The 13,672-nt window shown below is 46.2% G+C and overlaps 1 pseudogene; it reads left to right on the plus strand.

Moving 5' to 3' along the window:
• The window catches only part of LOC130296993 (trafficking protein particle complex subunit 5-like), a 19,524-nt pseudogene extending 6,706 nt beyond the window's left edge, over positions 1-12,818 (plus strand).
• The last annotated feature ends 854 nt before the right edge of the window (positions 12,819-13,672 follow it).

The raw sequence follows: 13,672 nt of genomic DNA on the forward strand, positions 1-13,672 counted from the left end.
TAGTTGCACACTAGTGTTGCTCGCGAATATTCGCAATGCGAATTTTATTCGCGAATATTCGCGAATATAGCGCTATATATTCGTAATTCCGAATATTGTTCTATTTTATTTTATTTTTTTTCACAGTACACATCACAGTGATCATCCCTCTCTGCTTCCAGCTTGTGTGGTGTAAAGAAGGCTCTAGTACTACTGTGTGAGACTGGTGTGCGAATTTTCGCATATGCGAACATGTGCATATGCTAATATTCGCATATGCGAATTGTTGCTTATGCTAATTTTTGTATATGCAAATTTTCGCATATGGTAATTTTCGCACACGCGAATGTTCGCATATGCGAAAATAAAACGAAAATATTACGAATATGCGAATATTCGCGAATATATGACGAATATTCGTCCATATATTCGCGAATATTCGCGAATTCGAATATGGCCTATGCCGCTCAACACTATTGCACACTTCATGGGGGCATAGTGGCGTAGTGTATGGGAACATAGTGGCATAGTTTTAGGGGGTAATAGTGGCACAGTTTATGGGGGAATAGTGGCACAGTATGTGGGGGAATAGTGGCACAGTACATGGGGGAATAGTGGCACAGTAAATGGGGGCATAATGGCACAGTACATGGGGGCATAGTTGCACAGTTCATGGGGGCATAGTGGTGCAGTTCATGGGGGCATAGTGGCACGTGGGGGAATAGGGGCACAATACATGGGGGAATAGTGGCACAGTAAATGGGGGCATAGTGGCACAGTACATGGGGGCATAGCTGCACAGTTCATGGGGGCATAGTGGCTCAGTGGATGGGAACATAGTGGCACAGTTTTAGGGGGTCATAGTGACAAAGTTTATGGGGGAATAGTGGCACAGTACATGGGGAAATAGTGGCACAGTACATGGGGGAATAGTGGCACAGTAAATGGGGACATAGTGGCACAGTACATGGGGGCATAGTGGTGCTGTTCATGGGGGCATAGTGGTGCAGTTCATGGGGGCATAGTGGCACAGTACATATGGGTCAGAGTGGCACAGTACATGGGGGCATAATGGCACAGTATAAGGGGCATAGTGGCACAGTACATGGGGGCATAGTGATACAGGTCATGGAGCCACAATGGCACATCTCATGGGGGCATAGTGGCACAGTTTATGGGGACAAAGTGGCACAGTACATGGGGACATAATGGTACAGTTTATGGGAGAACAATGGCATATCTGGTGGGGACATAGTGGCACAGTACATGGGGCAAAAACTACACCCCTCACAGACTTAACAAGGTGGCAGTGAGCTTTTACACCCCACTGGCGTTTCATTTTCACGGACCACTGTTCCAAAAATCTTTCAGACACCAGTGGGGTGTAAATACTCACTGCACCCCTTCTTAAATTCTGTGAGGGGTGTAGTTTCCGAAATGGGGGTCACATGTGGGGGGGGGGCACTGTTCTAGCACCATGGGGGCTTTGTAAACGCACGTAGCCTTCAATTCCAGCCAAATTCTCTCTCCTAAAGTTCAATTGCTCTCCTTCCCTTCTGAACTCTGTAGTGCAAACGCAGAGCACTTTACATCCACATATTGGGTATGGTTTTACAAATTTTGGGGGGCTTTTTTTACTATTACCCCTCGTGAAAATGAAAGCTTTGGGGTAACACCAGCATTTTAGTGACATTTATTTTTTTAATTTTCATTTCCAACTTTAATGAATATTTTTCAAACACCTGTGGGGTGTTAAGGCTCACTATACCCCTTGTCATGATCCATGAGGGGTGTAGTTTTTAAAATGGGGTCACATATGGGTGTTTCTTTTCTTGTAACCAGCAGCCACCCCTCTGCAAATCACTAGTTTAGGCCTCAAATGTACATGGTTCGCTCTAACTCCTGAGCCCTGTAGTTCGCCCGCAGAACACTTTACATCCACATATGGGGTATTTCCGAACTCGGGAGAAATTGCATTACAAATTTTGGGTGTCTTTTTTCCCTTTTATCTCTTATTAAAATGAAAAGTATGGGGCAACACCAGCATGTCAGTGTAGAAAATTAAATCGTGTGGCAGTAAACGGAATACCCAAGGGAGTTCAGGTACGCCCTTGGTCCTTAAGTACCAGGGAGCAAGGGCATACTTTTACGCCCTTATTCCCCAACAGGTTAAAGGGGTACTCCAATGGAAAACATTGTTTTTTTTAATCAACTGGTGCCGGAAAGTTAAACTGGTTTGTAAATGACTTCAATTTGAAAACCTTAATTCTTCCAGTACTTATCAGCTGCTGTATTCTCCACAGGAAGTTTTTTCTTTTTGAATTTCCTTATTGTCTGACCACAGTGCTCTCTGCTGACACCTCTGTCCATTTTAGGAACTGTCCAGAGTAGGAACAAATCCACATAGCAAATATCTCCTGCTCTGGACAGTACCTGACATGGACAGAGGTGTCCGCAGAGAGCCAGACAGTGGCCAGACAGAAAAGAAATTCAAAAAGAAAAGAACTTCCTGTGGAGCATACACCAGGCGATAAGTACTGAAAGCTTCAAGATTTTTAAACAGAAGTAATTTACAAATCTGTTTAACTTTCTGGCACCAATTGATTAAAAAAAAAAAAAAAACCTTCAGTGGAGTACCCCTTTAACCCCTTCCCGACCTATGACATACCTGTACGTCATGGGTGGCAAGGTGTTCCCGACCCATGACATACAGGTACGTCATGGACATTATTGCCGCTACTCGCGGCACCCCGCAGCGCCCGGAAAGATGGTGGCTATCACTGATAGCCAGCCATCTTACCGTGCGACCACGGGGGGTTTCGTCCCCCTCCCCCCCCAGCGATCGCTGCTATCAGCTGGTCAAATCTGACTAGCTGATAGCAGCGTTTCGCTATCAGAATACTTAGCAGCGCGGTGTGTGAGTTCCGATCACGGGGATCGGGACACACACCGCTCTGCTAAGTGTCCCTGTCCCGTCCCCCGGCGTCACTTACCCGTCGGAGCGGTGTCCCGAGCGGTCCCGGCGTCCTCCGTGCGGTCCCGACGTCCTCCATACGGTCCCGGCTGCGCTGCGTCCCGGAGGTGAGTTTCCGGCAGCAGTGCGGCATCTTCATTGGCAGCAGTGAGATCGCCGTAAAGCGATCTCACTGCTGCCTCTGAGAGTTTCAAAACTGCAACTCCCAGCATGCCCAGACAGCCTTTGGCTTTCTGGGCATGCTGGGAGTTGTAGTTTTGCAACATCTGGAGGTCCACAGTTTGGAGACCACTGTATAATGGTCTCCAATCTGTGCTCTTCCAGATGTTGCAAAACTACAAATCTCAGCATGCTCAGTCTGTCCAGGCATGCTGGGAGTTGTAGTTCTCTAACATCTGGAAGAGCACAGATTGGAGACCATTATACAGTGGTCTCCAAACTGTGGACCTCCAGATGTTGCAAAACTACAACTCCCAGCATGCCCAGACTGCCCAAGCATGCTGGAAGTTGTAGTTCGGCAACATCTGATCCTTCAGATATTGCCGAACTACAACTTCCAGCATGCCTTGGCAGTCTGGGCATGCTGGGAGTTGTAGTTTTGCAACATCTGGAGGCACACTAGTTGGGAAATATTGTCCGTTTCCTACCTCAGTGCCTCCAGCTGTTGCAATTGTTGCAAAACTATAACTCCCAGCATGCACTGACAGACCATGCATGCTGGGAGTTGTAGTTTTGCAACAGCTGGAGGCACACTGGTTTGGAAACACTAAGTTTGGTTGCAACACTTGAAAGTTTATTACTTAACTTAGTGTTTCCAAACCAGTGTTCCTCCAGCTGTTGCAAAACTACAACTCCCAGCATGCACGGACAGCCAAAGGGCATGCTCGGAGTTTGCAACAGCTGGATGTTTGCCCCCTCCCCCCAATGTGAATGTACAGGGTACACTCACATGGGCGGAGGTTTACAGTGAGTGCTGGAAGTTTGAGATGGCGCAAATTTTGCGCTGCAGCTCAAACTTCCAGCGGCAAACTTGCTGTGAACCTCTGCCCATGTGACTGTACCCTAAAAACACTACACTACACTGACACTAACCTAAAATAAAAAGTAAAAAACACTACATATACACATACCCCTACACAGCCCCCCTCCCCCCAAAAAATGAAAAACGTCTGGTACGCTACTGTTTCCAAAACGGAGCCTCCAGCTGTTGCAAAATAATAACTCCCAGTATTGCCGGACAGCCATTGACTGTCCAGGCATGCTGGGAGTTTTGCAACAGCTGGAGGCACCCTGTTTGGGAATCACTGGCGTAGAATACCCCTATGTCCACCCCTATGCAAATCCCTAATTCAGGCCTCAAATGCGCATGGCGCTCTCTCACTTTGGAGCCCTGTCGTATTTCAGGGCAACAGTTTTGGGACACATATGGGGTATCGCCGTACTCGGGAGAAATTGCCTTACAAATTTTGGGGCGCTTTTTCTTCTTTAACCCCTTATGAAAAGGTGAAGTTGGGGTCTACACCAGCATGTTAGTGTAAAAAAATAATTTTTTTACACTGACATGCTGGTGTTGCCCTATACTTTTCATTTTCACAAGAGGTAAAAGGGAAAAAAGACCCTCTAAATTTGTAACGCAATTTCTCCTGAGTACGGCGATACCCCATATGTGGGTGCAAAGTGCTCTGAGGGCGCACAACAAGGCCCAGAAGGGAGAGTGCCCCATGTACATTTGAGGCGATTTGCACAGGGGTGGCTGATTGTTACAGCAGTTCTGACAAACGCAAAACAATAAATATCCATATGTGACCCCATTTTGGAAACTACACCCCTCACGGAATGTAATAAGGGGTGCAGTGAGCATTTACACCCCACTGGTGTATGACAGATTTTTGGAACAGTGGTCTGTGAAAATGAAAAATAAAATTTTTGATTTGCACAGTCCACCGTTTCAAATATCTGTCAAACGCCAGTGGGGTGTAAATACTCACTGCACCCCTTATTACATTCCATGAGGGGTATAGTTTCCAAAATGGGGTCACATGTGGGGGGGTCCACTGTTCTGGCACCATAGGGGCTTCCTAAATGGGACATGCCCCCCAAAAACCCTTTCAGAAAAACTCACTCTCCAAAATCCCATTGTCGCTCCTTCCCTTCTGAGCCCTCTACTGCGCCCACCGAACATTTTACATACGCATATGAGGTATTTCCTTACTCGAGAGAAATTGGGTTACAAATTTTAGGGTGATTTATCTCCTTTACCCCTTGTAAAAATTAAAAAATTGGGTCTACAAGAAAATGCGAGTGTAAAAAATGAAGATTTAGAATTTTCTCCTTCACTTTGCTGCTATTCCTGTGAAACACCTAAAGGGTTAAAACACTTACTGAATGTCATTTTGAATACTTTGGGGGGTGCAGTTTTTATAATGGGGTCATTTATGGGGTATTTCTAATATGAAGATCCTTAAAATCCACTTCAAACCTGAACTGGGCCCTGAAAAATTACGATTTTGAAAATCTTGAGAAAAATTTGAAAATTGCTGCGGAACTTTGAAGCCCTCTGATGTCTTCCAAAAGTAAAAAACTTGTCAATTTTTTAATGCAAACACAAAGTAGACATATTGTATATGTGAATCAATATGTAATTTATTTGGAATATCCATTTTCCTTTCAAGCAGAGACTTTCAAAGTTAGAAAAATGCTAAATTTTCAAAATTTTCATGAAATTTTTAGATTTTTTACCAAGAAAGGATACAAATATCAGTGAAATTTTACCGATAAAATAAAGTAGAATATGTCACGAAAAAACTATCTCGGAATCAGAATGATAAGTAAAAGCATTCCAAAGTTATTAATGTTTAAAGTGACAGTGGTCAGATTTTCAAAAAATGCCCAGGTCATGAAGGTGAAAATGGGCTGGGTCATGAAGGGGTTAAAATAAAAATAAAAGCACTTACCTCAAAATCCCCAATTGTTGCTGTACTACCCATTTTAACAGAAGGTAATACCCACTCAGTCACTTACTGGCTGCAGGGGCCCACCTCAGTCACTAGTGGGGTGAACGTGCATTTACTTGTGTTGAAACTTGATCAGAAAGTGAAGATCAGCGGACACTCAGAGATTGTCGAAACTGCAGTGGATCAGTGAGATGAGTACTGCTTTTTTTTTTTTTTTTTTTGTTACCCAGTCTGCAACCCCTATCATGATCCAAACTTGATTGCACCATATACAGAGAAGCAATGACAGAGAGTAGGTAGAATACAGAACAAAGCCCAGGGTAGGGACCTAATTACAAAAGGCTATAATTGGCCAAACAGGCCTATATTGATCTGTGTGAGGCTATGTTCGCATGGTGAAATTTCCTTTCGGAATTCTGCTGAAGAATTCCACTGTAAATTCAGCTGAAATTTACTGCCCATTTACTTCTGCTGTCCCATTTTGCAGAATTCCATGGCAGAATCCCATTGAACTCAATGGGGCTTTGAATTTCAGCATAGTAACATAGTTCATAAGGTTAAAAAAATACCTGAGTCCATCAAGTTCAATCTATAACCCTAATGAGTCCCTACTGAGTTGATCCAAAGGAAGGAAAAAAAAACTCATACTAGAGGTAAAAATTCCTTCCCGACTCCAGATATGGCATCAGAATAAATATCTGGATCAACGTTCTGTCCCTATAAATCTAGTATCCATAACCTGTAATGATATTACTTTCCAAAAATGCATCCAGACCCCTTTTGAACTCTTTTTTTCACCATGACCACCTCCTCCAGGAGAGAATTCCACAGTCTCGCTGCTCTTACAGTAAAGAACCCCCGTCTGTGCTGGTGTAGAAACCTTCTTTCCTCTAAACGTAGCAGATGCCCCCTTGTTATAGATACAGTCCTGGGTATAAATAGATCATGGGAGAGATCTCTGTACGGTCCCCTTGTATATTTATACATAGTTATTAGGTCGCCCCTAAGCCTTCTTTTTTCTAAACTAAATACAGTGACCCCCCCGACCTACGATGGCCCCGACATACGATAATTTCAACATGCGATGGCCTCTCAGAGGCCATCGCATGTTGAAGGCAGCATCAACATATGATGCTTTTGCATGTCGGGGCCATCGCATAAACAGCTATCCGGCAGCACTGACTGCTTCATCTGCTGCCGGATAGCCATTTACGGTGCCCCGAGTGCTCCGGTGATGGTCTCCTACCTATCCTCGGGGCTCCGGAGTGTCATCTTCACTATCCCCTCCATCGCCGGCGCTCTCCATCGTCGTCATCACTTTGCGCGCACGCTGTCCTGTCATCCAATAGGAGCGGCGTGCGTGCGTAGTGACGGCGATGGAGAGCGGAGAGCGAGGATCCCGGGGAAGCAGAGACGTCCAGAGCGTCGGGGACACCACGGAATGCTGCAACAGCGATGGAGGGCGACATCCAGGGCAGCGGTGACGAGTCCGGAGCGGCGGGGACAGGTGAGTACAGCTTGCTATACTTTACATTGCACGGATCCCTCAACATACAATGGTTTCAACAAAGGATGGTTCTTTTGGAAAGGATTGCCATCGTATGTTGAGGGACCACTGTAACCCCAATTCTAATAATCTTTAATAAGCAGAATTGACAACACAGATTTCCGACAAAATTCCACCATAATTCTGACGGAAACAAAATGAGTGCAAAATTGCGGATATCCCGCCGTGCGAACAAAGCCTAATAGGGTGAGCACTCAGCCGGAAAATGTTCACACGATTGTTCATTAGCTGACCATTTCTTTTTCACAGTTTGAAAAACCATTGTTTCTCAGCTCCACATTCCCCTGTGTGATAGGGGATGTGCAGCCAACAACTGCTGGAAGCAAAGGGCTGCGAAAAAAATCCAATGTACGTTCATGACACCATATGGGGGTGTACAAGAGAAAGGGGCTTCTATATACATATTGGGGATGTATAAGAGGGGGGCTCCTATCTTCATACATTCATGGGGTATACAAAAAATATCTTATCCTAGCCCTGGTGGCCTGGAGGTGAGCGGCGATGCTTTTGCATCACTGCTTATTCTGTACATGTAAAGTACCACTCGCTGTACGGGAGCAGGAGATCTGTCCTTCAACAGGAGCCCTGTAAAAAGTCTCACGGCAGCCGCCAGTCAAGCCACAATCTATTGCAGGGTTTCCCATTACTGTTCCTCCAGCTGTTGCAAAACTACAACGTCCAGCAGCCTTCGGCTGTCCGGGCATTCTGGGAGTTGTAGTTTTGCAACAGCTGGAGGCACACTGAATGGGAAACACTGCCCTAGTCTATTGTAAATTCTGTTAGAACTAAGCATATTGGACAGTCACCTTTAAAACATTGTATCTCTCCCTCAGGTCATGGATTTGCGCTTCAGCCAAGGGAAGCCTACTATTCCAGAACGTTCTCTGGCCCAGCCCAAGACAGAAGTGAGCCTTAGTGGGTTCGCGTTCCAGTACTGACAAAAACACGTCTATTCCGTCTCCGAGCGCCAGCTAAACTCTCTGAGTTGGGCCTACAAGTGGGATGTCGCATTCTGGACAAGCTGGTGATGAGAGAGAAGAACGGTAAACGGGAGACCAAGGTTATCAGCGCCCTCCTCTTCATCAAGGTGTTGGCCTAGAAGGCTCTGTTCGGTAAGGAAGCCGACAAGCAGTGGCGTTGCTAGGGTTGGTGTCACCCGGTGCGGTAGAAAATGGTGTCACCCCCATACCTACCCCCCCCCCCCCCCTCAGTAAGTTTTTAGCCTGTTGTGACAGACACCACTGTTGTAGCGCATTGTGAGAAATTCCAGTATAATAATCAGATATACCAGTTGCAACAGAATGGGAAAGTGTTAAAGAAGTTTTCACCATTGAAATATACAGCTCCCAGAATTACTTAAAGGGGTACTCCACTGGAAAAGATTTACTTTTATATCAACTGGTGCCAGAAAGTTAAACAGATTTTTAAATTACTTCTATTTAAAATCTTAATACTTACAGTACTTATAAGCTTGTGTATGCTCCACAGGAAGTTGTGTAGTTCTTTCCAGTCTGACCACAGTGCTATTTGCTGACACCTCTGTCCATGTCAGGAACTGTCCAGAGCAGGATAGGTTTGCTATGGGGATTTGCTCCTACTATGGACAGTTCTTGACATGGACAGAGGTGTCAGCAGAGCACTGTGGTCAGGCAGAAAATAAATTAAAAAGGAAAATAACTTACTTTGAATCGCTTATACAGCAGCTAATAAGTACTGGAAGGATTAAGATTTTTAAATAGAAGTAATTTACAAATCTGTTTAACTTTGTAGCACCAGCTGATTAAAAAAAATGTTTTCCAGTAGAGTACCCCTTTGAGCAGTGGTGAGGTTATGCTGGGAGTTGTAGTTTCACTGACCTAACTGTAGAACTGACAAGTGACTACAGCTCTGATAGGACATAGTGAGGAGAATGTACAATGGTATCAGTGACTACAGGTGACATCTCTATAGTGAGGAGAATACACAATGATATCTGACTACAGGTGACGTCTTCTCTATAGTGAGGAGAATACACAATGATATCAGTCACTACAGGTGACGTCTTCTCTATAGTGAGGAGAATACACAATGATATCAGTGATTACAGGTGACGTCTTCTCTATAGTGAGGAGAATACACAATGATATCAGTGACTACAGGTGACGTCTTCTCTATAGTGAGGAGAATACACAATGATATCAGTGACTACAGGTGACGTCTTCTCTATAGTGAGGAGAATGTACAATGATATCAATGATTACAGGTGACGTCTTCTCTATAGTGAGGACAATACACAATGATATCAGTGACTACAGGTGACGTCTTCTCTATAGTGAGGAGAATACACAATGATATCAGTGATTACAGGTGACGTCTTCTCTATAGTGAGGAGAATACACAATGATATCAGTGACTACAGGTGATTTCTTCTCTATAGTGAGGAGAATACACAATGATATCAGTGACTACAGGTGACGTCTTCTCTATAGTGAGGAGAATGTACAATGATATCAGTGATTACAGGTGACGTCTTCTCTATAGTGAGGAGAATACACAATGATATCAGTGACTACAGGTGACGTCTTCTCTATAGTCTTCCCTTATCTAATTCAGATGGTACATACCGGCAGGACTTGTTCCAGCTAAAACTTCTCTCTGCAGAATGTGACGCCCAGACGTCTCCTCACTATGTCAGCGCATTCTCATCCTCTATATGAAAACAAGTATTATTATAAACCTGAGAGACACTGTATCTTCTAAATATAATACTACTATACACTATACTCTTTGATTATAAACCTTCCATACACTGTACCCTCTGAATATAATACTACCACACACTGTACATTCTGAATATAATACCAACACATACTGTACCCTCTGAATATAAATCTGCCACATACTGTACCCCTGAATATAATACCGCCACACACTGTACCCACTGAATATAATACTACCACATACTGCGCCCTCTGAATATAAATCTGCCACATACTGTACCCTCTGAATATAAATCTGCCACATACTGTACCCTCTGAATATAAATCTGCCACATACTGTACCCTCTGAATATAAATCTGCCACATACTGTACCTCTGAATATAAATCTGCCACATACTGTACCCCTGAATATAAATCTGTCACATACTGTACCCCTGAATATAAATTTGCCACATACTGTACCCCTGAATATAATACCGCCACATACTGTACCCTCTGAATATAATACTACCACCCACTGCGCCTTCTGAATATAATAATTAGAGATGAGCAAACTACAGTAAATTCAACTCGTCACAAACTTCTCTGCTCGGCAGTTGATGTCTTTTCCTGCATAAATTAGTTCAGCTTTCAGGTGCTCCCGTGGGCTGGAAAAGGTGGATACAGTCCTAGGAGACTCTTTCCTAGGAATGTATCCACCTTTTCCAGCCCACCGGAGCACCTGAAGGCTGAACTAATTTACGCAGGATAAGTCATCAACTGCCGAGCCGAGAAGTTTGTGACGAATCGAATTTACTGTAAGTTCGCTCATCTCTAATAATACTACCACAAACTGCGCCCTCTGAATATAATACTACCACAAACTGCGCCCTCTGAATATAATACTACCACAAACTGCGCCCTCTGAATATAATACTACCACAAACTGCGTCCTCTGAATATAATACTACCACAAACTGCGCCCTCTGAATATAATACTACCACAAACTGCGCCCTCTGAATATAACGTTGCCATACAGTGCACCCTCTGAATATAATACCACAACCGCAGTAACACCCCTCAACATCCGTTAGCTGATGCTATTACGACGGGAGGGGGGTATTGGTGGTGTTGCTAGTGGATGATGGGGGTGCTACTACTCGGGGGGTGTTGCTGGAGGATGATGAGGGTGCTACTAGCCATCCCCCCTGGCAGTATCATCCCCATCATCCATCGGCAGGATCATCCTCCTGGCAGGAGCACCGCCATCATCCACCATCAGGATCTGCTGATGGAGGTGCTGCTGGGGGGGGGGGGTGTTGCTGGTGGATGATGAGGGTGCTACTGCCAGGGGGGGAGCATTAGGTAGGCAGCAGTTCCCCCACATTAGGTAGGTCGCAGTTTCCCCACATTAGGTAGCATCTATTCCCCACATTAGGCAGCATAGATTCCCCACATTAGGTAGGTCGCAGTTTCCCCACATTAGGTAGCATCTATTCCCCACATTAGGCAGCATAGATTCCCCACATTTGGTACCAGTTCCCCCACATTAGGTAGGTACCAGTTACCCCACATTAGGTAGCAATTTCCCCACATTAGGTAGCACAGATTCCCCACACTTGGTAGTAGTTTCCCCACATTAGGCCGCAGGTTCCCCACAATGGGTCAAAGTCTCCCCACAATAGATCGCTGGTTATACCCCCCCCCCCCCACACACACACACACACACACACACACACACACAAACACATACAACACAGAGAGACACACACACAAACACACACAGTCAGAGAGACACACACTCACAGACACACACACACACACAGTCATGCACACAGTCACACACACATGCACACAGTCACACGCACACAGAGTCTCACAGACACAAACATAGATAGAGACAGACACACACACTCACCCATCCAGCGCAGCGCTCCTTCTCACCGGGCGCCGTGCGAGTGACGTAACTGACGTCCTCCTGCGCGGCCATACGGTGTGACGTCAGGCCGGCGCAGACGTGGGAGCGGAGGCCGGGCACAATGCTGGAGAAGGTGAGGGGGGTGTGATGATGGACGGGCGCACAGTGCAGGAGAAAGAGGGGGGTTGCTGATGGACGGGCACACACAGCGCGCGGGGGGGGGGGGGTTGTGCTGACGGATGGGAGGCCGGTCGGGCACAGATGGGGGAGGTGGTGTCTGTGTAGCTGGGGGGGTGCGGCTACGGAGCGTCTTGGTGTCACCCCATTAGGTTGGTGTCACCCGGTGCGGGCCGCACCCCCCGCACCCGGGTCGCAACGCCACTGCCGACAAGCAGGAGCAGACGTACGACGACGAGAAAACCTACTACAACATCGAGAAGGACCCGCTGATCAACTCCTACATCTCCGTCCCCAAGTAGAACACCACATTGAACTGTGCTTCCTTCACAGCCAGCACTGTGGAAACCCTGATGACCTGCAGCGGCTTTCCGGCAAAAGTGATGGCTCATTGGCACAAAGGAACCACCCTGATGATCAAATTTGACGAGTCCATCATAGCGCGGGACAAAGCACTGGACGGGCGCTAACTGCACGTTTCCTCTGTTCATCTGCATTATAAGTTATTGACATAAACGTGACGCCGTTTATGTTCATTCCTTGTATAGTTTTCTGTGTCTTTAGGTGAAATTAAAGAACTTAACTTTTTGAGTTTTTTTCTTCCTTTTTTTTTTTTTTCTTTTTCTTAAGTATAACAAAATATGGCAAAAGTAATTGTCACAAACCGGCAGGACTGGTAGTGGATCCTCTGGACCAGAGAGGCGATGGCGCGGGTTGTACCAGAGGACCGGTTCTAAGTGGTTACTGGTTTTCACCAGAGCCCGCCGCAAGGGATGGTCTTGCTGCGGCGGTAACCACCAGGTCGTATCCTCCAGTAGCAACTCAACCTCTCTGGCAGCTGATATGGCGTGGTACACAGGGAGCAGGCAGGAGCTTGGTCGGACGTAGCAGAAGTCAGGGCAGGCGGCAAGGGTTCACAGGCGAGTAGGCTGGCAACGGGTTCGGCAACAGGCAAGGCAATAAACACAATAGGAATGCTTTCTCAGAGGCACTAGGGCACAAAGATCCGGCAAAGGTAGGAAGGGGCAGGTGCCTTTTATTGGGAAGGCAGGGGAAGTGAGGAACCAGCGCACCAATTACCGGTGCACTGGCCCTTTAAATTTACTGAAGGCGGCGCGCGCGGCAGAGATGGACCGCGCAAGGAGCGGGAAGCCAGGTAAGTGGAACTGGGAGCCAGCCGTCACGGCAGCCGCGTCCCCGACACAAGGGAACCCGGGCTCCCGGTCAGTGTGACTGACCGGGAGATGCTGGGATCCAGGGGCAGAAGGCCGAGGGGGCGGAAGCTCAGGTCCGGGGACGGGGACCGGAGCACACGCTGCAACAGTAATGTTCAAGCACACATAAAAATAAAGTAAACCAGTATACTGGCAACCTAACGTGGGGGAACTTCAACCTAATGTTGGGGAACTATGCTGCCATCCTA

Source organism: Hyla sarda, chromosome 12, assembly GCF_029499605.1.
Source record: "Hyla sarda isolate aHylSar1 chromosome 12, aHylSar1.hap1, whole genome shotgun sequence".
Taxonomy (NCBI): domain Eukaryota; kingdom Metazoa; phylum Chordata; class Amphibia; order Anura; family Hylidae; genus Hyla; species Hyla sarda.